This window comes from Canis lupus, chromosome 3 (assembly GCF_011100685.1).
Source record: "Canis lupus familiaris isolate Mischka breed German Shepherd chromosome 3, alternate assembly UU_Cfam_GSD_1.0, whole genome shotgun sequence".
NCBI classification, from domain to species: Eukaryota; Metazoa; Chordata; class Mammalia; order Carnivora; family Canidae; genus Canis; species Canis lupus.
The window spans coordinates 80,268,507-80,290,798 of record NC_049224.1 but is presented as its reverse complement, the minus strand read 5'-3'; the positions used below and the strand labels follow the sequence as shown (position 1 = coordinate 80,290,798).

The 22,292-nt window shown below is 33.1% G+C and overlaps 1 long non-coding RNA gene across 3 annotated transcripts in view; it reads left to right on the top strand.

Moving 5' to 3' along the window:
- Nucleotides 1-22,041, top strand: part of LOC119870864 — a 98,708-nt gene extending 76,667 nt beyond the window's left edge. For 2 of the 3 annotated variants that reach the window (XR_005356435.1, XR_005356436.1), the window contains one exon: nt 21,921-22,041. This is a non-coding gene — a long non-coding RNA (uncharacterized LOC119870864). The remainder of the gene's footprint in view (nt 1-21,920) is intronic. The other variant, XR_005356438.1, reaches the window with a different exon arrangement.
- Nucleotides 22,042-22,292: the final 251 nt, after the last annotated feature.

Below are 22,292 nucleotides of genomic sequence, written 5' to 3'. Positions count from 1 at the left end.
ATAGACCTAATGGGAGAGGTTGACAACACAATAATAGTAAAGACCTTTAATACCCCACTTACATCTACCCACTAATAGAACACCCAGGCAGATCAATAAAAAGAGCCTTAAATGACACATTAGACCAAATTAATTGAATAGATATGTAAAATACACAGTCTTGTGTATATAAGGAATAGTCTCTAGAATAAATCAATTAGGCCACAAAACAAATTTCAATATTTAAGAAGACGAAAGTCATATCAAGAAAACTTTCTGGCCATAATGTTATGAAATTAGATATCAATTTAAAGAAGAAAAGAGGAAAACTACAAATACATGAATATTAGACATTTTATTGAACAACTACTGAAGTGACAGAAGAAATCAAAGGAAAAATAAAATATGTACACATAAATGAAAACAGACACAATTTGACAAAATTTATGGATTCAGCAAAAGTTGTTCTAAGAGGGAGGTTCATAGTGATGCAGGCTTACCTCAGGAAACAAAAAAAAAACATCTCAAATAAACAATCTAACTTTATACCTAAAGGAACTAGAAAAAAGAACAGGAGCCCAAAGTTAGAAGAAGGAAGAAAATAATAAAGGCCAGAGTGGAAATAAAAGAAGAAGAGACTGAAATAATAATAGAAATGATCAATGAAACTAAAAGCAGTTTCTTTTAAAGATAAACAAAATTGACAAACTTTAATTAGACTCACAGAAAAAAAAGAGAAGGCTCAAGTAAATAGGATCAGAAATGAAAGAGGAGACTTTACAACTGTTACCACAGATGTACAGAGGATCATAAGAGATTACTGTGAATAATTATATTCCAAAAAATTGAACAACCTAAAAGAAATGGATAAATTCTGAGAAACATACAACCTTCCAAGACTGAATCATGATGAAATAGAAAAATCTGAATAGAACAATTACTAGTAAGGAGATTGATCAGTAATCAAACATCTCCCAACAAACAAAAGTCCAGGACCAGACAGGTTCACTGGTGAATTCTACCAAACATTCCAAGACTTCCTAGTCTTCCCACACTCTCCCAAAAAAATTAAAGAGGAAGGAAAGCCCCCCAAATAATTTATGGGGCAAATGTTACAAGGCCTGACACCAAAACCAGAGAAAGATATTGCCAAAAAATAAAACTATAAACTACAAGGCCAACAAACTTAGTGAAACTATATGACAAATCCTTAACAAAATATTAGCAAACTAAATTCAACAGTTTATTAAAAGGATTATTCACCATAATCAAGTGAAATTTACTTCAGGAATGCAGAATAGTACAACAGCAAATCAAGCAACATAATACACTACATTAACAAAATGAAAGATAAAAATCATATAACCATCTCAACACATGCAGAAGAAACATTTGATAAAATTTAACATCCATTTATGATAAAAACTCTCAACAGAGTAGACATAGAGGGAATGTACCTCAACATTATAAAGGCCATGTATGACAAACCATTGCTAATGTAATAGTCAACCTTGAAAAGCTGCATGTTTTCCCTCTAAAATCAGAACAAGAAAAGGATGTCCACTAACCCCATTTTTATTCAACGTAGTATTGGAAATACTAGCCAGAGAAATTAGGCAAGAAAAATAAAAGGCATCCAAATTGGAAAGGAAGAAGAAAGCTGTTACTATTAGCAATGACATGCTATTATACAGAGAAAACCGTAAAGATTCCATTAAGAAGCTGTGAGAACTAAATAAAGAATTCAGTTAAATTTCAGGATATACAATTAATAGAGAAAAAAATTGTTGATTTCCATACACAATAATAAACTATCAGAGAGACAAATAAAACACATATTTCCATTAAAAATTGCTTCAAAAAATACCCAGTAATAAATTTAGCTAAGGAGATAAAGGACATATACTCTGAAAACTATAAGACATTGATGAAAGAAATTAAAGAGACAAATATATGGAAAACTATTTTGTGCTCATGGATTGTGAGAATTAGCAATATTAAAATGTCTATACTATCCAAAGTTATCTACAGATTCACTGTAACCCCTATCAAAATTCAAATGAAGTTTTCCAAAAAACTAGAACAAATAATTCTAAAACTTGTATAGAATGACAAAAGACCCTGAATAACTAAAACAATCTTGAGAAAGAGAAAAAAGCCAGGGGTATGACACAACCTGATTTCAAAAAATACTGTACTAATCCTTGGAACTGGGTGTTTCAGATGGTTAAGCATCCAACTCTTGGTTTTGACTCAGGCCATGATCTCAAGTTGGTGAAATCAAGCCTCTCGTTGGGCCCCACACCAGGAATGGAAAACTGCTTTAGATTCTTTCTCTCTCTCCTGTTCTCTCAAACAAACAAACAAACAAACAAACAAAACCAAAAAACCACAAAACCAGAAACAAACAACAATAACAACAAAATCCTATGGTATTGGCATAAAAACAGATTCATAGATCAATAGCACAGAAAAAAGAGCCCAGATGTAAACCCATGCATTTGTGATCAAAATTCACAACAAAGGAGGCAATAATATACAATGAAGAAAGGCTAGTGTCTTCAATAAATGGTGTTGAGAAAACTGGACGGTTATATCCAAAGGGGTAAATCTGGACCACTATTTTGCACCATATACAAAAATCAAATCAAAATGGATAAAGACTTGAAATCATAAAATTCATAGAATAAAATATAATGGTAAATTGCTTAACACCAGTCTTAGTGATTTTTTTTTTTTTTTGGATCTGACTCCAAAAGCATCGGAAAAAAGAGCAAAATTAAACAGATTGGTAAGGCAAAGGAAACCATCAACAAAGCAAAAAGGCAGTCTACTGAAGGGTAAAGATATCTGCAAATGGTATGCCCAATAAGGAGTTGATATTCAAAATATGTAAAGAACTCATACAACTCAGCATCACAAAGCCAAATAATCCAATTTAAAAATGGGCAGAGGATCTGGATAGATGTTTCTTTGAAGAAGACCTGCAAATGGCCAATAGACACATAAAAAAATGTTCAGTATCACTAATCATTGGGGAAATGCAAATTGAAACTACAATGAGATATTATTTCACGCCATTCAGAATAGCTATTATCAGAGACTAGAAATATCAATGTTGGCAAGGATGTGGAGAAAAGAGAACCCTCATACACTGTTGGTGGGAATGAAAATGGTCCAGCCACTATGGAAAACAGTACGGAAGTTATTCAGAAAACTAAAAATAGAAATACCGTATGATCCAGTAATTCCATTTCTGGATATTTACGTCAAGAAAATGAAAATAGTGATTTTTAAAGGTTATAGTCACCCCTCTGTTTACTGCACTTATGGAAGTTATGGAAGCAACCTAAGCGTCTACCTGTAGATTAAAGGATAAAGAAGATCATATATATATATATATATATATATATATATATATATATATATATAATGTAATATTCCTCAGCCATTTAAAAAAATAATGAAGTCATATCATTTACAACAACATGGTTAAAAGTTGATGGCATAATGCAAAGTGAAAAAAATCAGAGAAAGAAAATATTGCATGATTTTACTTATATGTGGAATCTAAACAAACAAAACCATACCTAAACTCATAGATTAAAAAAAACAAAAACAAAAAACAGGTTGGTAGTTCTCAGAGTGGAAGGAGTTGTGGGGGTGGGAGGACAGTGAAAGGGTGAATGAGATTAATAAGTACAAACTTCCAGCTATAAATAATTCATGGGAATATTATATTTATATATGGGTAATACAGTCAATAGAATTGTGTTAACTTTGTAAGATGACAGATGATAACTAGACTTATTGGAATGACCATGTCACCCTGTATAAAATGTTGAATCATTACGTTGTACACTTGAAACTAATATAATATTGTATGTCTCTTATACCACAAACAAAAAAGAAGAAGGAAAAGAAGAAGACAGAGAGTTCAACACCTGCTTTGGCAGGTATGAGCAGAGCTGAGTGAGGCTGGAGCTCTGGAAGCTGAGAGTTACACTGGGCCAGATTTTTAAGAACCTTGAATGGCTGCAAAAGGAGTTTCGATTCTTTTACATAGAAAACTGGGATCTCTGGAGGGGTTCAAAAACCTATTTGAAGAAAAACCAACAAAACAGTCCAAGTACAGATGGACTCTGCCAAATGGCCAGACCTACGAATATGGCAACCCAGCTACTTTTAACAGGAATTTAATATTCTGACCACCGTTCATCTTGTACTTTTCTCTTCTCCACTGTGACTGTTTTTTGAAGCAACATAATGGATAAAATCTGTGGTGTGAGATATAGAAGGAGAATGTCATCATAGTCCTAAAAAAGTACATTAACATGTAAAGTGAAGCAACAAATGCAAAACTTAAAGGTTTTTCTAAAATAACATTTCTTGTAACAAAATATTTCTTTGGTTTGAATCACCTAAAAAATATCTCAGTGGTTTTTCTAGTGGAGCAGTTATCGATGAAGATGACTATTTGCCATGTAGATGAAACCTACTATTTCAAATTGTATCATATTTATAAATAATACAGAGATGTTAAATTAAATATTCTCAGAATGCTTTGCTCAATATTCTCTCTTTATGCCACACTGAAAACAAAAGCAAACATGTGGTGCAAAGCTTGCCCATATCTGAATCTGATGTGTGAGTCTTTTCTGAGGCAAAACTGTGAAGAGAGAGGGGAAGTATTAAGATCTGGAGTCAAAGTGAATTTTTAGCTGGTTTCATGGTTAGATATTTCTTAAAAGTTTCAAACTTAGTGATTTCATGTAATATATTTCTTCCGTCTGGAGAAAGAACAACCTTCTAACCCATTAGAACAAAACCATCTATAGTTTAATAACAATTCCATTGGCCAATTTTTTCCTTATTAATCTGTTGATGGAAAATAAAAACAGATTGACCTAAGACTCATAAATAAAACTTCAATGTGGGAAACAATTTTATCCTTGGCAAAGTTTAAATTTTTATTAAAGAGTTTATAATACAGGGTTAGGCACTCAGAATTTTTACCCCTGGGCAAATCCTCTCTCTGTGTGTTCTGTGGATTATCACTAACAATATTATGCTTGGTTTCATTTAAGCAAGATTCTATGAAGTTGATGGTTTTTAAACAGAAAGAAGCTCCACGAGAAGAGGTATGCAGATTTCCCTTGCTATCTGAAAATAGAGCATTCTCTTTTGTAAACTGAAATGGCATAAAGCATGGAAGCAATTACCATTTCAGCAAAGTGAAAATCTCTTTGGATTTCTTTTGGTTAGTGTAAACAGGTAGTACTACAGAGTTTTTGCAAAACCAAAATGGCATAAAGCAAACATTTGGATAACAAGAGAAACCTGTAATTTGACTGTCAAGGATTAGTTTCCTTTCAATACTGTGGTCTCTCCAGATACTACCTGTTTCCCCAATAACCCTATATCCCTCTCCTAATCTTGCTAGCTGGCTAGTCTAAAGATTTATAACCCACTTGTAAATACTCACTGTAAGTTTGGAAATTTTTCATTATCTTTTTATTTATGCTTTTATCCATTTAAAACTAGTTTAAAGTTTAATTGTCATAATTGCAAGGGTAGCAGCATTGCCAAAACTGTTTTAGGGTAAATATAATTATGAAACTACATACATGAATTTCCTATTGAAGCAATAGTAACAGCTCACTTTTTAAGTCATTCTTTATTCCTTTTTTTAAAGATTTTTTTAATTTATTCATGAGAGACAGAGAGAGAGAGAGAGAGAGAGAGAGAGAGAGAGGCAGAGACACAGGCAGAGGGAGAAGCAGGCTCCATGCAGGGAGCCCGATGTGGGACTTGATCCCGGGACTCCAGGATCACACCCTGGGCGGAAGGCAGGTGCTAAACCACTGAGCCACCCAGGGATCCATCCTTTATTCCTTTTAATTTCAATTAACACAAATGCATCAATGTTCACTGAAGCTCACAAAATGAATGATTACAAAGTTCTACAAGCCAGTCACATAACTTCTCAAAACAAAGTATCCTAGACAAAATTTTTAGTCGTAACATTTCTTTAGGAAATTATTGATGGACTATTTTCAATATTGCCGAAATCAAAGCAAATTTTAAGACATAATTTTAAGATGATAAATACAACTATCAACTAAGGGACTCAATTCAAGAACTTTATGCTATTGCATTTATAAGTTAAACAATAAGCATATTTGCTTCTATTTTACCTGTTTTAGAGTGTTGTATTTTGAGATTTGAGACATCTTCTAAATGACTCTTACTTTCTCTCTTTCTAAGTAATCAAAATTTTTCAATTTTATCTGTTTATTATTTAAAGGCCAAAATATTTGTTTCTACATACCCTGTGTGAACATTTTTCTTCTATAAATATATTTTTCTTGTGAGAAGTCAGTGATTTGGGACACGTGTGTTTTATAACTTACAAGACAGAGATAAGTGTTTGCATGGGCTATTTTTTAAGGATGGAATTATATTCAGTGTTTCATTTTCATTTCGACTTTAAGTTTAGCATTTAACTGACAACTATCGTATTAAACTAAAACACTTTATCAAAAAAAGATACTAAAGATAATGTTGACAGAAAAGTGCTTCTACATCTATTCGATTTAGAGTTCTAATCTTACTCATAGTTGAATACCTATATTATTTACTTTTTTTTAAAAATGACTTCTATTATGTTAAAAGTATCAATATATAAACTTCCAAACTTTTTCACTCTTTTACTTTTTGGAATTCCAATAAAACCTACACAAAACACTTTTCTACATTTTACTATTTGGTAAGCCTTATCAAATATGAAATATCAAACACTCATGAATATAATTTCTATAACTGTTCCCAATAACTATGATAAATATCAGAAGTATAAAGTTATTTTTCAACTTTCTATATGTGTGTGTGTATGTGTGTGTGTGCAAGAGAGGAAAGAGAGAAAAAGACATATTAAGGGAGCCTGGGATGAGAAAGATATTATCCTTGAAAATATAATTGATGAAATATTTAATAAAGGTGTTCATCAAATCAGGCAACGTAATATATTTATTTCAAAGGATTTATCTGTATTAAAAACACTATTTTGGGGCACCTGGGTGGGCTGTTAAGTCAGACTCTTGGTTTTGGCTCAGGTCACGATGTCAGGGTCCTGAGATTCAACCCTATGTGTCAGGCTCTGAGCTCAGCGAGGAGTCTGAGATTCTTTCTCTCCCTCTCCCTCTGCTTGCCCCTGCAATCTCTCCCTTTCTTTCTCTCAAATAAATAAATAAGAATTTTTTAAAAATACTACTTCAAGTCCTGTTAGTCTAGACCCTAAATCTACATAAGGCATTTCATGAGAAAGCTCAACTGTCAAATTAGGATACCATGAATCTATCATTGTAGAATGAGAATGCCCGATAAAAGAAAAAAAGTGAAATTTTTCTTTTAGGGTTGATTATCCTCTTTAGTCTTTACAATCTCTTTTCACCTCCATTACTAATTTTATTTGGAAATGTATCTGTCAAATGCTGATTATTGTTGAGGAGTTTGATTGTAAATGCACAAATGCTGTGAATACTTCCACATGATAAATGAAATAAATGGTTTGGTGCTGCAGCATATCAGTGGTGGGTGTATTTATCTTGTTGTAAGCCCAAGAGGGCAATTTGGTGCTGTGAATCTCAAATACTTTAGAATCAGGTAGGTTTCTGTTCAGATTTAAGCTTTATTTTTCCTTAATAAAAGCTTTATAAATGAAAAAGAAAGTTTATTCACGTGCAATCTATACACATATAATTTATTCAGATATAATTCCCATGCCATAAAAATCATCCTTATGAAATATATAATTCAGTGTGACACCATTGCTACATAATTTTAGACATTTGCATCACCTATAAAACAGAGCTCATACCCATTTGCAGTCAATGGCCATTCACAATCCTCATCCTCAATGCTTGAAAATTGCAAATACCTATATATATTTTCTAATCTATCTTTTGATTTCTTCTATGATATACTGGTCATTAAGAAATGTGTTGTTTGCTTTTCACCTATTATAAATTCACCAAATTTCATTTTCATTTAATTCCATTGTTATCCAAGAATATATATATATATATTTTATGATTTCAATCCTTTAAAATGTTTTATGGCCTAATATATGGTCTGTTCTTGAGAGTGTTCCATGTGCCCTTGAGAAGAATGTATTTCCTGCTGTTAGTGGTTGGAAAGTTCTATAGATATGTTAGATCTACTTGGTTTACAGTGTTGCTTACATTTTCCATTTTGTATCAATACTCTTCCCAGTTATTCTATTTATTAATAAAAGTGGGGAATTGAAGTCACCAACTATTTTTGTTGAATTTTCTACTTCTTTCAATGTTGACAGGTTTTATTTCATGTATTTTGGGGGTCTTTTGTTAGGTACATATAAATGTTGTATGCTTTCATGACTGAATATTACTTTCATCATTATACAATAGTCTTAATTGTCTCTAATAACAAAATAGTCTATTGTATAGATGTTAAAATAGCTATTTCGATTATCTTTTGGTCGTTTGCATCTCCTATCTTTTTTTATTTTCCATCTCCTCGTATCTTTGAATCTAATGTGCGTTTCTTGATGACAGCAAATAGTTGATCAACTTTTTTTTGTTTTAATTCCCATTTAACCAAACTCTGCCTTTTAATTTGCATGTTTAGTCCATTTACAATACTATAATTACTAATAAATCAGAATTTATGCCTGCCATTTTATTATTTGTTTTCTATATCTCTTACATTCTATTGTTCAATTTCTTTATTACTAGTATTTTATGTTACAGTGATACTGTCTGGTGTATCATTCTAATAGCCTTGTCATTTCTGTCCTACCAGTTTTTGAGTTACTTTTTAATCCTGGCGATTACAATTAACCTCAATTTAAGACAAACTAATTCAGATTATTACCAGTAGTATAACAAATCTTTGCTTCAATAACGCTTCATTCCCTTACACCACCTTTTTGTGCTTATTGTTACCAAAATCATTTATATAGTTTATGTCCATCAATACACTTTTATAATTATTATTTTATATACAGTGGTCTTTAAATCAGATAGGAGAAGAAATGTAATACAAACAAATATATATTTATTCTGTCTTTTATATTTTCCTGTGGTTACTGGTATTATTTTTTAATGTAGTTTTGGTTAATATTTGGTGTCCTTTATTTCAATCTGATGGATAGTCACTAGTATTTCTTATAGGCCAGTACACTACTGATGAATACTGTTGGATTGTTTTATCTAGGAATATCTCAATTTATCCTTTTTCTCTGAATGATAGTTTTGAGTTATGCTGAGTTCTTGATTGACAATCTTTCTTTCAGCACTTTGATTATGGCATTCCACTGCATTTTGGTTTTCATGATTTCTGATGAGAAGTAAACCATTGAGCACATTGAAGATTCTCTGTGTATGAGTCTCTTTTGTTGCTTCAGATCCTCTTTGTCTTTTGTCAGTTTGACTATATAATATGCAAAGATGGAGCTCTCTTTGAGTTTATTTTTCTTAAAATTTGTTGAGTTTCTTGGATATGTATTTTAACATTTGCATCACCTTTAGGAAGTTTTGGGCTATTTTGCTTTAAGTATTTATCCTGCCTTCTCCTTTCTCTCTTTCCCTCTGGGTCCCTCATTATATGTGTATTAGTATACTTGCTTGTATCCCACAGACTCCTAAGTTAGATTCACTTTAATTTTGATTTTTTTTATTATTGTTGTTCCTCAGATAAATGGATTTATCTTCAAGTTTGCTGATACTTTCTTTTGCCAGTTCACATATGCTTTTCAGTGCCTCTGTTGAAATTCTCATTTCTGTGATTGCATTTTTTGACTGCAGAATTTGTATATAGTAAGCATATTGATGCTTTTAATTTAATTAGCCATTGTTTGCAAGATTTCTTTTATTTCTTTAGACATGATTAGCTTGAGCTCTTTGAACCTTTTTTAATTGCTAAGTCTTTCTCTAGTTAATTCAATGTCTGCATTTCTTTATTAATGGACTACTTTTTCTTGTGTATCACTCATATTTTCTTTTATGTATCATATTTTACTGTTGTTATTATTGAAAATTGAACATCTTTAATATTATGTGGTGACCCTGGAAATGAGATCACTTCATATAATTTGATTGTCATTTCTGTTTCTTCTTGTTGGTGTTTTGCTTTGTTTACTGTTTTCTTGAATGAATTCTCAATGTCTGTGTTCTTTGTTATAGGCAACCATTGAGCTCTCTCATCAATTGCCTCAGTGGTCATTTAATGATTGGAAGAGATTTTCTTAAGTTAAATTAAATTAAATAATAACACTTAGACATTTGGAAAACCCAAAATATTTATATATTCTGCTTTTAGTTTCTCCTGATGATACTGAGTTTGAAAATGCAATTTTGAAGACTCATGTTATTTCTAGGAAGAAATGTTATATTCTTTAAATAAGAATGTGCTATATATTTACTTCTTTTTTCATACTCTGTTTTACTTACAAGTTTTATTTAAAAAATTTTAAAAAAAAGAGAGAAACATATGCACACACACATACACACACAAACAAAAATATATTTTCTTTCTTAGGTCTCTTCAGCTTCATTGAGTTGTTTTTGGTTTGGATTTGGTTTTCTGTTACTGTTAAATTTTAAACCCAGATTGAGCAAACTTTCCAGAGAAGTTATATAATTTGATTATTTTTTTTTAATTTGATTATTTCTCTTCACAACTTTTCAGACCTGTAAAATGAGGAAAAATGAGGGAAGACTAAAACTGGACAGTATAAAACTATATGCATCTCTTATGCTTTGCTAAGATTAGAAATTGAGAATAATAGTAATAATAGTAACAACTCTTCTGTAAACTTAAAATGCTATCATACATAATTCTATGTGCTTTACATAATATATTAATCCAGAAAACAACCCTACATATTTTTTTCATCTTCACAACAACACAGTGAGGTAGGTAAAGTTATTGCACTCATTTTATAAATGAGCAAGGAACATGCTCATGTTAAGTGTTTTGCATAAGGTTACACAGTAGCCTCTGGAGTAGATTGTCAAACCTAGAGTGAAAGCACATAAACTATAACAATGGAAGAAATGAGGCAAGGAGACCAAAACAGAGGTCATTGTCCTTCTTGGCTTGCATGTTTCCTCCTTGCTGCTTTGGATCCTCAGGATCCTCAGATCCTCATTCTATTCAGGTATAAAATTATGCTGATCTACATGCTTGGCTGTAGAGCCAGGCTATTGTGTCTCTTGCCCTCTATCTTAGGTAATATTTTAAAGCAAGTATGTTAAGTGGGAAACTCTAGCAGACTGTGGTTTCCCATCAATTTAACACATTTTCAGTTTCCCAATTCTGTATTAATTTATGTATTATTTGAGGCACATGTAAATTTATAGTATCATAATGCATTCCATGGATTTTGATAAGACTTTGAGTTCACTGGGGGGTGGGAAGCTATTTCTCCACTTTTCTTATACTAGCTCTATACAGTGCCCTATTTATTCCTCTAGATGTAGTACTTACTGCCTATTTTAAGCAAATATCTATATATGGCTTCTATTGGCTGAGAAAAGGGGAAGTGCAAAAATGCCTCAGGCAAATACTAGAATTAATTTGATAGGACAGGATGAGCCAATTATCAGGGCATGATGACATTTTTTTTTTTTTTTTTCCAGTGGGAAAAACCAAAGTAACAAGTTGCAAGGTGACTGGTCCTTAGGAAATCACTGCCTATCAGAGTAAATAATGGAAGAAAGAACCATTTGATGTCTTTATTGTTTAGTTATTACATAAAATGAAATCTGTAAACTACTTTAACATTTTTTACTGGTTTACATATGCACCTTTTGAAGCAGGATAGTTTCCTAGCTACATTTAAAGACAGTAAATCAGACACAAACCATGGTATTCCTTTTCATTAGAAGACCTTGAACACATTTCAACACAGACACACACACACAGACCACCTATGTGTGCTTCTTTTGTTGTCACTAGGACGCCTAGGTCACTCCAGAACCTTTTATTCTTCCTAATTTTGCATCTTAATTTGAGCCATAAGATGGAGGTTTGGTGACTGTATTGTGAATGCTCTAGTATCAATTGGACATACTTAGCCATTAACTTATTAGGAAAATACATTGAATATATATTTTATGCCAGTACTGCACTGACACTGTGATAATAAAAGTCAATTAAGGTCACATCTTCTTGGATCTTATATGAGAAAAAAAGGCAAATCTTAATCAAAAAATGCAAATTAATGTAAAATTTCTACTGTGATTAAGTGTGCTAAGACAGAAATTTAGCACTATTAGAATCTACAGTATATAAGATTTAGTCTAACCAGAAGCCATTTATGCAATCTGAAGGAGGAAAGAAGGAAGGTAAGAGGGAAGGGGAAAACAGTATAAATAATCAAGGAGCTCACTTGAGAAGATGAGAAATAAGCAGAGATTTGAATAAGAGTGGAGAAAATCTGTGCGGTTAACTATGGGTAAATTATTTCAGATGGAAGAAAGAAGAAACACTACCTTTAAAGCATCTTATGTGGTTGGCATGTTTGGGGAATAGGGGGAGTCCACTGGGGGTTAAATAAGATAGTATTGTTGCAAAGATTCTCTCCTTGAGCAAACTGCATCCAGGTTCTTCTGAGCTATTTTCCCTTGTGGGCTTCAACTTAAGTCAACCAAAGACTTAAACAAACACTGACATAGTCTCCAACAGTTCAAAGACACATCTATAGGATAATCCCAGCCTAACTTAAAATTTGTCTCCCCAAGAAAACTCAAGGCTGCCAAAACGACTTATTGTCCATCCTAGCCAAGACCTGATGTGAGGTGGCATGATAGGAGCCTACCTCTGATAAGTGCCAATGAACAAACTTAGATGAGTTTCACATGTACCCTCCTTTCCACTTTTTGTAACTTTTTTATACCCTGACTCTACTCAATTCCTCCTCCCTACACTCTAATTCTCCCTTTAAAATGCCAGCCACCTCTGCACAGACTAGAATGGGGTTTAGCTCTTTGCCTATTGTTAGTAGTTGACTAAATAAATTGTGTCTTCACCACTTTAATGAATGTCTGGATGTGTTTATCTTTTATAATGTTAGAACACAAAATAAGATATAGTAGACAGGGGCTTGGTCACATTGAAGCCTATAATTGATGATAAAAACTTGGGATTTTACTTAAAGGTAGGAGATCATTAGAGGTATTGAGCTGAGACGATAAAATGATAATTTTTTTTTTTTTTTCAAAAAAGTCATCTAACTGCTACTAGGAAAAACAACTGACTGCAGATGGGCAAGGGGAAAAGTGGGGAGACGATATTGGAAGGTAGCTCAGTAGACTGAACAACAGATGATGGTGGGTTGGTCTTTTAGGAGTGGTGAAGAAAATGTGAAATGATATAGTCAAAGATAGCTCTAGTTGGATTTGCTAATGCGTTATGGAGTTAGATTTTAATATGTAAGGATTATTTATATGCATAGGGAAAAGTAAAATATGATTTTGCACTCTGCTCAGATATCTGTGTCAAATTTATAAGTGATGATGATGTCTTTCCAAAATAATTATTCCATGGAAGAAAAGACATTATTAGGTAATTAGCAAAATCAGATATATGGTATACATTTCCCACTTGATTTTTTCCACATCATTCAAAAGTGCTAAGTGATGAAGATAGACAAATTCAGTAGACTAATTAGCAGATGATAATGAAAGGACCATATTGTTGAGGCTTTCTTGTATAGGAGGTCCTACTGTTCCCAGAGAAATACTTGTGTTTTTTTTTACCAGGCATTAAAAAAATAACATGATTTGACGAGGCATGCATATTTTTACAAAATATCTTTATATGAAAAACAAACAAGTCAGTTTTATTATGAACTGGAAATTAGGTTTCTAGTTTTATGGTCACAGCTGTGAAAAGTAGAAGAAAAACTAAAGCGGGATAGTGGGATCTTTTGAAGAGATAATTCATGGCAAAAAAAATCCTTTGATTATTTGTTGTGTATTATAAACATCCTAAAATTTATTTAGTATGCACTTATAAATATCTTTTAGGCACTATGAATAATTATGAATTTTCTTTCATCCATCCACCCATCCAATATTATCTAATGACCACAGAAATTTGCTTAATGTATTTCTCAACTTTGCAGTGGAAAAGTCGTACATCTGAAACAGGTAGGGAATGGTTTGAAATAACATGTTCTATTTATATTTAAATAATTGAAAAATTATTTTTTATAATGCAAAATACAAAAAAAACCCCACAAAACAATTGTCAAAAATGTTTTTCAAATGCTTAGTTGAATGTCTGAGGACACATACTAACCAAGAAGTTTCTTTAGGAAAGTTAAAGCGTGGGAGTGTGTGATTTCTATGCTTATCCAAAAAGCAGAGTCTTAGGAGAATTCCATTTACTTGACAACAGATGGGCCTGAGTTGGAATACTGTTCCTATCATGTGCAAGCTCTGTCACATTAGGCATGATATGTGACTTCTTTGAACCTCAGTTTTCTCAACTCTGAAATGGGGTTAGTAATATCAACAGCATAAGATTTTTACAAGAATTTAATGTGATAATTGATGACTTTCCAAATTTCATTGAAAACTTGTAACTCAGTAAACATAAGTATATAGAGACTATTTTTTTTAGCCTTAAGCCAGTTTTCTATTACTTTTATTTATTTATTTTTTAAATTTTTTATTTATTTGTTTTTTTTTAATTATTTATTTATTTATGATAGTCACAGAGAGAGAGAGAGAGAGGCAGAGACATAGGCAGAGGGATAAGCAGGCTCCATGCACCGGGAGCCTGATGTGGGATTCGATCCCGGGTCTCCAGGATCGCGCCCTGGGCCAAAGGCAGGCGCCAAACCGCTGCGCCACCCAGGGATCCCTCTATTACTTTTAATAAGAAAATAAATAATAGATTAGTTTTTCTAATAGATGCATTACTGCAGCTACAGTATAATTGTTGTTTAATTTAAAAATAGCCTTCCTGGGACACCTGGGTGACTCAGCGGTTGAGCACCTGCCTTTGGCAGGTCCCGGGGTGTTGGGATCGAGTCCCACATCAGCCTCCTGGTAGAGAGCCTGCTTCTCCCTCTGCCTTGTCTCTGCCTCTCTCTCTCTCTCTCTGTATCTCTCATGAATAAATAAATAAAATCTTAAAAAAAAAACAGCCTTCCTTTCACATGTCATAGTAGAAACAAAACAGTAAAATGACATCAAGCTAAAGACAAAAAAATAAAAGTTGATATATTCATTTACCAAGAGTTTATTTTTCTATTGGGTTTCCAGTATTGGACTTATTGCTAGGGAGACAATGGCATACAGATGTAAAATGTACTTTCTCCATGACTGTCAATGACTGGAAGGACACATTTGGGAGTGCAGTATTATTTATTTTTATGATTTGTTCTCTTCTGTATGTTTCTTCAAAGTGCTATCAAGAGGTGGGCACTTGACAGATGAGCACTGGGTGTTATTCTGTATGTTGGCAAATGGAACACCAATAAAAAGTAAATTTATTATTAAAAAAAATCAAAGTGCTTTCAAGGAAAACAAAAAAGACTACAGCATTTGAAAAGACTTACTAATATTCCTAAACTGCATCTTGTTGTTTTTCACGAGATTGATTTTCCTCACCTCAAACTTACTCATGGACTAATAGGATTAAGAATACATAGAAAAATCCTACTTTTCTCAAATTTATGGACAGGCTTTATGACATGGCTGACTCCAATTGCAATTTCAGAGAAGGCCTAGGATTTGTATGAGCAAAAAAACCCCCAAACAAACAAAGGATTTGTATGAGCAAATCCAATTGGCTGAAGGTATAGGTAACTAAGAGTTGTTTCTTCTCCTTCACTACCCTCTGATGCTCCAAGTTAACTCTTTCCCTGAAGTTTTCAAACTTCCTGTTTATATTATATCATTAAATATTCTGGTAGTTAATATTCTTATGTTCTGTTGGATTCACCCTTCCATCAGGCTTGAGACTCAGCAACTGAGAATTTCCTCCTCCTCCACTCTGCAGCTGGTCAACCTCCTTGATTTTCTCACTTGAGCCTCGGCTCTTTCAGAGTGATGGGGCAGGTCAATGGGAGAGAGGACATGACAAAGCTCTCTAGGATTATAGGTTGCTATTGAAACCGTTTAAGTGTTGTTGCTTCTCTTGGTAACACTGAATCATGGCCTTTGCATTTTATACAATAACCAGTCATACTCTCCCTCTCTTATTGGGCACATGTGAAAATTCCAGGGAGGGTTTTGTAGGAAGCCTCTCCACTGGCCAATTCCTTAGATTTTTCTTGCTCCCCTACCATAAGCAATTACCTCCAGATCATACTCCCAATCTCCTAATGCTGGGGGAACATTGCCAGTTTTTTTTTTTTTTTGCAGTAGAGACATATGAAGTAGAACATCTTTTTTCATACCCATTTGCCATTTGTAGCTCTTTTTGATGAGGTATCTGCTAAGGTCTTTCTTCCATTTTTTTAATCAAGGTTTTTTTTTTTTTTTATTTGTTGACTTTCAAGACTATCTTGTATATTTTGGATAATAGTTTTTTATCAGATGTGTCTTTTGCAAGTTTTTTTTTCCCCCCAGTCAATGGCATGTCTTCTCATTCTCTTGACATTGTTTTTCACATAGAAATTTTTGATTTTAATAAATCCAGTTGATCAATTATCTCTTTCATTGATCATACCTTTGGTGTCTATTTAAAAAGTCATACCCAAGGTCATCTAGGTTTTCTATTTCCTTTATAATCTTGAGTTTTACATTTAGGTCGATGATCAAATTGGAGTTAATTTTAGTGAAGGATATAAAGTCTGTACCTGCATGATGATGATGATGATGATGATGATGATGACTGTGTTTAGACATTCAGCTGTTTCAGCACCATTTGTTGAAGAGATTATCTTCGTTCCATTATCCTGCCTTTGCTCTTTTGCCAAAGATCAATTGACTATATTTATGGCTCTCTATTCTTTTCCATCCATCTCTGTGTATTCTTTCACCAATATCACCATATTTTTTTAATATCACCATATTTTGATTATTATAGCTTTATATACTATGTCTTGATGTCAGATTGTGTCAGTCCTTTAATTTTGTTCTTCAATATTGTGTTGGCAATTCTGAGTCTTTCATCAGTCCATATAAGCATCATATTAGTTGATCAATATCCACAATTGATATTGTATTGAATCTATAGATTATGTTGGGAAGAAATGACATGCTAACGTTGTTTTGCTGTCTTTCAACATCGAATCTCTCTCCATTTATTTAGTTCTTCTTTGATTTTGTTCATCAGTTTTATACTTACACATATTTTGTTGGATTTTTTTTTTTGTTGGATTTTAAATACCTAAGTGTTTCATTTTTGGAATGCTAATGTAAGTGACACTGTGCTTTTTATTTCAATCCATTTATTTATTGCGGGTATATAGGAAAGTGGTTGGCTTTTGTATGTTAACTTAAGACATAGCAAGGTTACTATAATCACTAATTAGTTCCAGGAGTTTTTGTTTGATTCTTTTCAATTTTCTATATAGATGATCAATCATCTGTGAAAAAAAGATAGTGTTATGTGTTCTTTCCTTATTATATACTATATTTCTTTTTTTGTCCTAGTGCATTAGCTTGAATTTCCAGTACTAAGTTTAAAAAGAATGGTGAGAGGAGATGACAATAGCTTTCTCATTAAGACATTCAATGTGTTGAGTGATGTCTCTATTCATCTTGAGTCTCTGCCATCATTTGTTACCCATACTTTAGAAAACACTAGTATAGTAAGAAAACACAGAATTTGCAGTTGGTTAGTGTTATTTTGGGTATTTTGTTTCCCACCGCAATCTCATATGATAAATTCTAACACCCAAAGTGAGGATATTGGGGAGTGGGGATCTTTGAGAGGTGATTAGTGGCCTTTTATAAGAGGCCCCAAAGAAATCCCTCTCTTTTACTATGTGAGGACAAAGTGAAGCAGGTCTTTACTTGGCACTGAATCTGTTGGCATCTGTATCTCCTTGATCTTAGACTTATAGGTCTCCAGAGTTGTGAGAAATAAGTTTCTGTTGGTTTGTAAACTACACAATATGTGCTATTTTATTATAACAGCCCAAACTGACTAAGATAGATCTTAATTCAAATTAAGGTTCCATTGCCATTATTCCTGAGATCTTGGGTAAGTTACTTATCTTTTCTGTATCCTAGAGTTTTCTCACAATACTGAACTAATATAACCAATTTGGAGGGTTGTAGGCAAAATTTCAAATAATATATGCATTCAATAAAAAAGAGCTAATGGATTATTATTTAAATTATTATTTAAATCTTCGAAGTTGGAAGTGTTTCATGAGTTGCCATGCTTTCCTTTTCCTTTATGTCTCTAAAAAGTATGGAAAGGAAGAGGTTAAAACAATCAAATATCTAAATCTGCTAACAGGCTGTTAAGACCTTAAATTGAATAGACTGCAAGCAAGTTGAGGGCAGGCACTATATTTGATTCATCTTTGTTTATGTACACCTAACATTCTAGACATGGTATGTTTTCAAAGATGTTTATCAAGCCAAGTAGGAATGAGCTTGCTTGAGTTTTATTAATTGGTCCCAGTACCCATTTCCAAACTTTTATAAAGAGTTGTGATTTTGAATTCTTACTTTTTCATATTAAGATGAAAATAAACCTGAAAAAATATTTATCAGTCAGATTTTATTTTATTTATTTTATTTTTTTAAATTTATTTATGATAGTCACAGAGAGAGAGAGAGAGGCAGAGACACAGGCAGAGGGAGAAGCAGGCTCCATGCACCGGGAGCCCGATGTGGGATTCGATCCCGGGTCTCCAGGATCGCGCCATGGGCCAAAGGCAGGCGCCAAACCGCGGTGCCACCCAGGGATCCCTATCATTCAGATTTTAAAAACATAAATCTGCTAAAGCTCCACAATAGCTTTAAAATATTACAATAATACCCTTTAACAGCATCTCATTTAACTTATGAAAAAGAAAAATCCTATGGAAGCTTGCAAGGTTCTACATCAGGAGTCAGCAAATGTTTTTTTGTAAAAGGCCATCTGGTAAATATGTTAGGCTTTGTGAGCCAGGAAATCTCTGCTTCAACTATGCAGCAAGTCTTTTGTAGCATGAAAGTAACCATAAAGACACTATGTAAATGAATGAGCATGTCTGATTCCAATAACATTTTATTTTTTAACAGTGAAATTTGAATTTGTTAATACTTCTCATGTGTCACAAACTATTATCTTTTTTTCTGATTATGTTTTCAATTATTTTAAAATGTATAAACTGTATAAAATGCATAATGCTGTGCAGAAAAGCCTTTTCTAACTTCTCAAATGAAATTAGGTCTTTTTGTTAAAGTTTTCTTTGGCATTCTGTACTTTTCCTTCATAGGACTTATATCAATGTATGGTTTTGGTTTGCTTGTGTAATAATTTAAACAAAATGTATTTCTTTCTCTATTAACCTGAAAGCTCCTTAAGGGCATGGCTTCTGGCTATTTTGTTGAATACAACACATTGTTTATCAACCTCCTATCAAGCACTCAAGCACACTTGATAGTGAATGAAAATTTATTGAGGGATTTAATAGTTGCTTCTCTATGAAAAGCTTATTTAAAAATGGCTTATTGGTAAATGCCTTAACTGGAAATAAACAGAAATGACAAGAACATTGATTTATAAAAGTTTTTTTGAAAAGTCAAGAGATTTGAAATGTGATTATCTGATATATTCAGACTTGACCAAACTAACTGACTATTCACCAAACCAAAAGATGAACCATCTTGCCTCATTCGGTACTGTGCCATATTGGCATTGCATTGAGTCATCCTACTACATTTATTTTTTCTGTGGTATTCATAGCAACTCCATGGAACCACCAAAATTATAATGTCCATTTTATTTATGAAACTCTCAAGGACCAGAGAGATTCAGTGATTTGCCCAACCTCAAGCAGCTAGTTTGTGGCAGAGTTGAGGGTCAGCACCAACTTGGATTTTATTACTCAAACTGGTAATAATTTAGAGTTAGAGAAGGTAAACACTTCATACCTCGTCTCTGTCTCTTTTCATCAGCTGTGCTCTTCGTCAATTCTGTCAGCCACAAAATTTAACGGGATATTTGGGACTTTCTGGTTTAGAATGATTAGCATGTACGAAGGAAGCAAAAGAAGGCATGGGAAAGGTTATTGAATCTACTCCAAATAGTCCCTGTGGTAAGTCATGAGAGGAACACATGTGAACTCTAAGCTTTGCCAGTTAAGTTACAAATCTTTAAATCAGAGAAAATTCCATCAATTCCAGCTTTCAACTGAGATATATGCATATTTCTTCTACATTTTTTTAAGTGTAGAAAACCAAGATATTGTTTCTAAGCAAAAGCAGGGGTTAGCATCTATCTCAGACAGCAGGTTTCAATTTGCTTATTTGTGGAATTTTAGATGCATCCCATTTGTAATCTGAAGCCAGATAACAAAATTTACTAAAATAGCAAACAAGTTGGGACAAAAAAATAATTTGAGGATTTAAAAGTGCAATTTTGTTGTTAAGAAGATTCAAAGAGGTTTCCAGTTGAGAGTTGTAAGCACTGATAAAAACATTTCATTGAATTTTCTGATCCTTATAGATCTTTCACAAACTTGACATGACATTTATCATGAAGGATATTTTTGATTGTTTGTGGTTGAAGATAAGGCAATCCAGACTTAATACATAATGTTTATGTAAATAACTATATATGTGTTTGTATGTGTGTAGTACCTTGACTTAATTACTTTCATACATCTTTAGATATCTTTTTTTCTTTTTTCTTTTTTTTTTCTTTGTTCTTTAGATGTCTTAAAGGGACCTCTGGTGGACTGTTAATTTGAGATCAAATGTTAGATGTGAGTGAAGAACATAGTAGGTAAATAATGGTTGTAGTTATAAGTGTCTTAATAGGTAAAAGGGTACCCATAAGCCTTTTATATGAAGGACAAATAATCAGTCTGGAAAAGAACTAGTCCTCAGGAGAGAGAAATATAGTCTAAATATAGTGGCTAAGTAATCAGTGGGCAAAATCAATTCTGAACACACATGGTGCTTATCACTTACATGTACTCTACTTTCATGGAAGCTGCACCTATATTTGCTTCAATAAATATGTGAAACTTATAAATGAATGAAAGCAAGTTAAAATGGGCAATTTCACACAACATAATAATTGTGAAGCACTAGAAAATTTAACATAATACTCTCACTTCTGTTTGGAACACGGGATGGCTTAGTCCACCATACCACATTACTTACTTTAATATTCAATAGAACCAGGTTGCTATTATTTCCATTTTAAATATTAAACACCTATGGAATAGAGAGAGTATATGACTTGCCCCAAATAAAACAGCTAGTTAGTGATAGAACTGGGTTTAAACCCTATATTGAGTTTGATTCTGAATTTGAACCATATGTGATGCCTGGGTGGCTCAGTGTTGAGCATCTGTCTTTTGCTCAGGGTGTGATACCTGGATCCTGGGTTTGAGTCCCACATCGGGCTTCCTGCATGGAGCCTGCTTCTCCCTCTGCCTATGTCTCTGCCTTTCTCTCTCTGTGTTTCTCATGAATGAATAAATAAAATTAAAAATAAGTATAAATAAATAAATTTGAACCATATAGCCAACCAATATACTGAGAATAATTCCAAACTATCAATCATGTCCCTATGTGTAGTTACAACCAGATCTGACAGGGACATTAGATTAGGTAACAACTGCTTTAAGAACAGAAGAAGATGATACTTCTACGTAGCATCAGCATTTATAAGAGATTACAGTTCTCATTCCAAATGCCAGCAATTGGTTTCTTAATATCTGGTTTTAATAACAGTCTTTGGGCATCTTTCTGTCTTTACAGATACTGAAAGGCTTTCCAGTTGGGGTTGACAAAGACCCAAGTATGCTCAGAAGCCCCTGTGAGACACACCTGAGGACTCCTAGAAATAATGAAGAAAATTTGACTAGGCTCAGAACTGGAGTTATTCCACATTCCTTATAATTTCATAGAATAAAAAAGCTTCATTTCCTAATCATGTGTTATTTGATCTAAATGTTATTTATTTTGAGAAAATTCTAGTTGAATTTAGCCTGGCTGCTTTATTCCAGCCTATAAAAGATCAAATCACTCCTGATTAGATAACTTTTTAGGATTCCAGAAGCACTAAGTATTGATGCATATCATAAAAGTGTTCTGGGTGATATCCTCCTCAGCTTACACGCAGCTACCAGG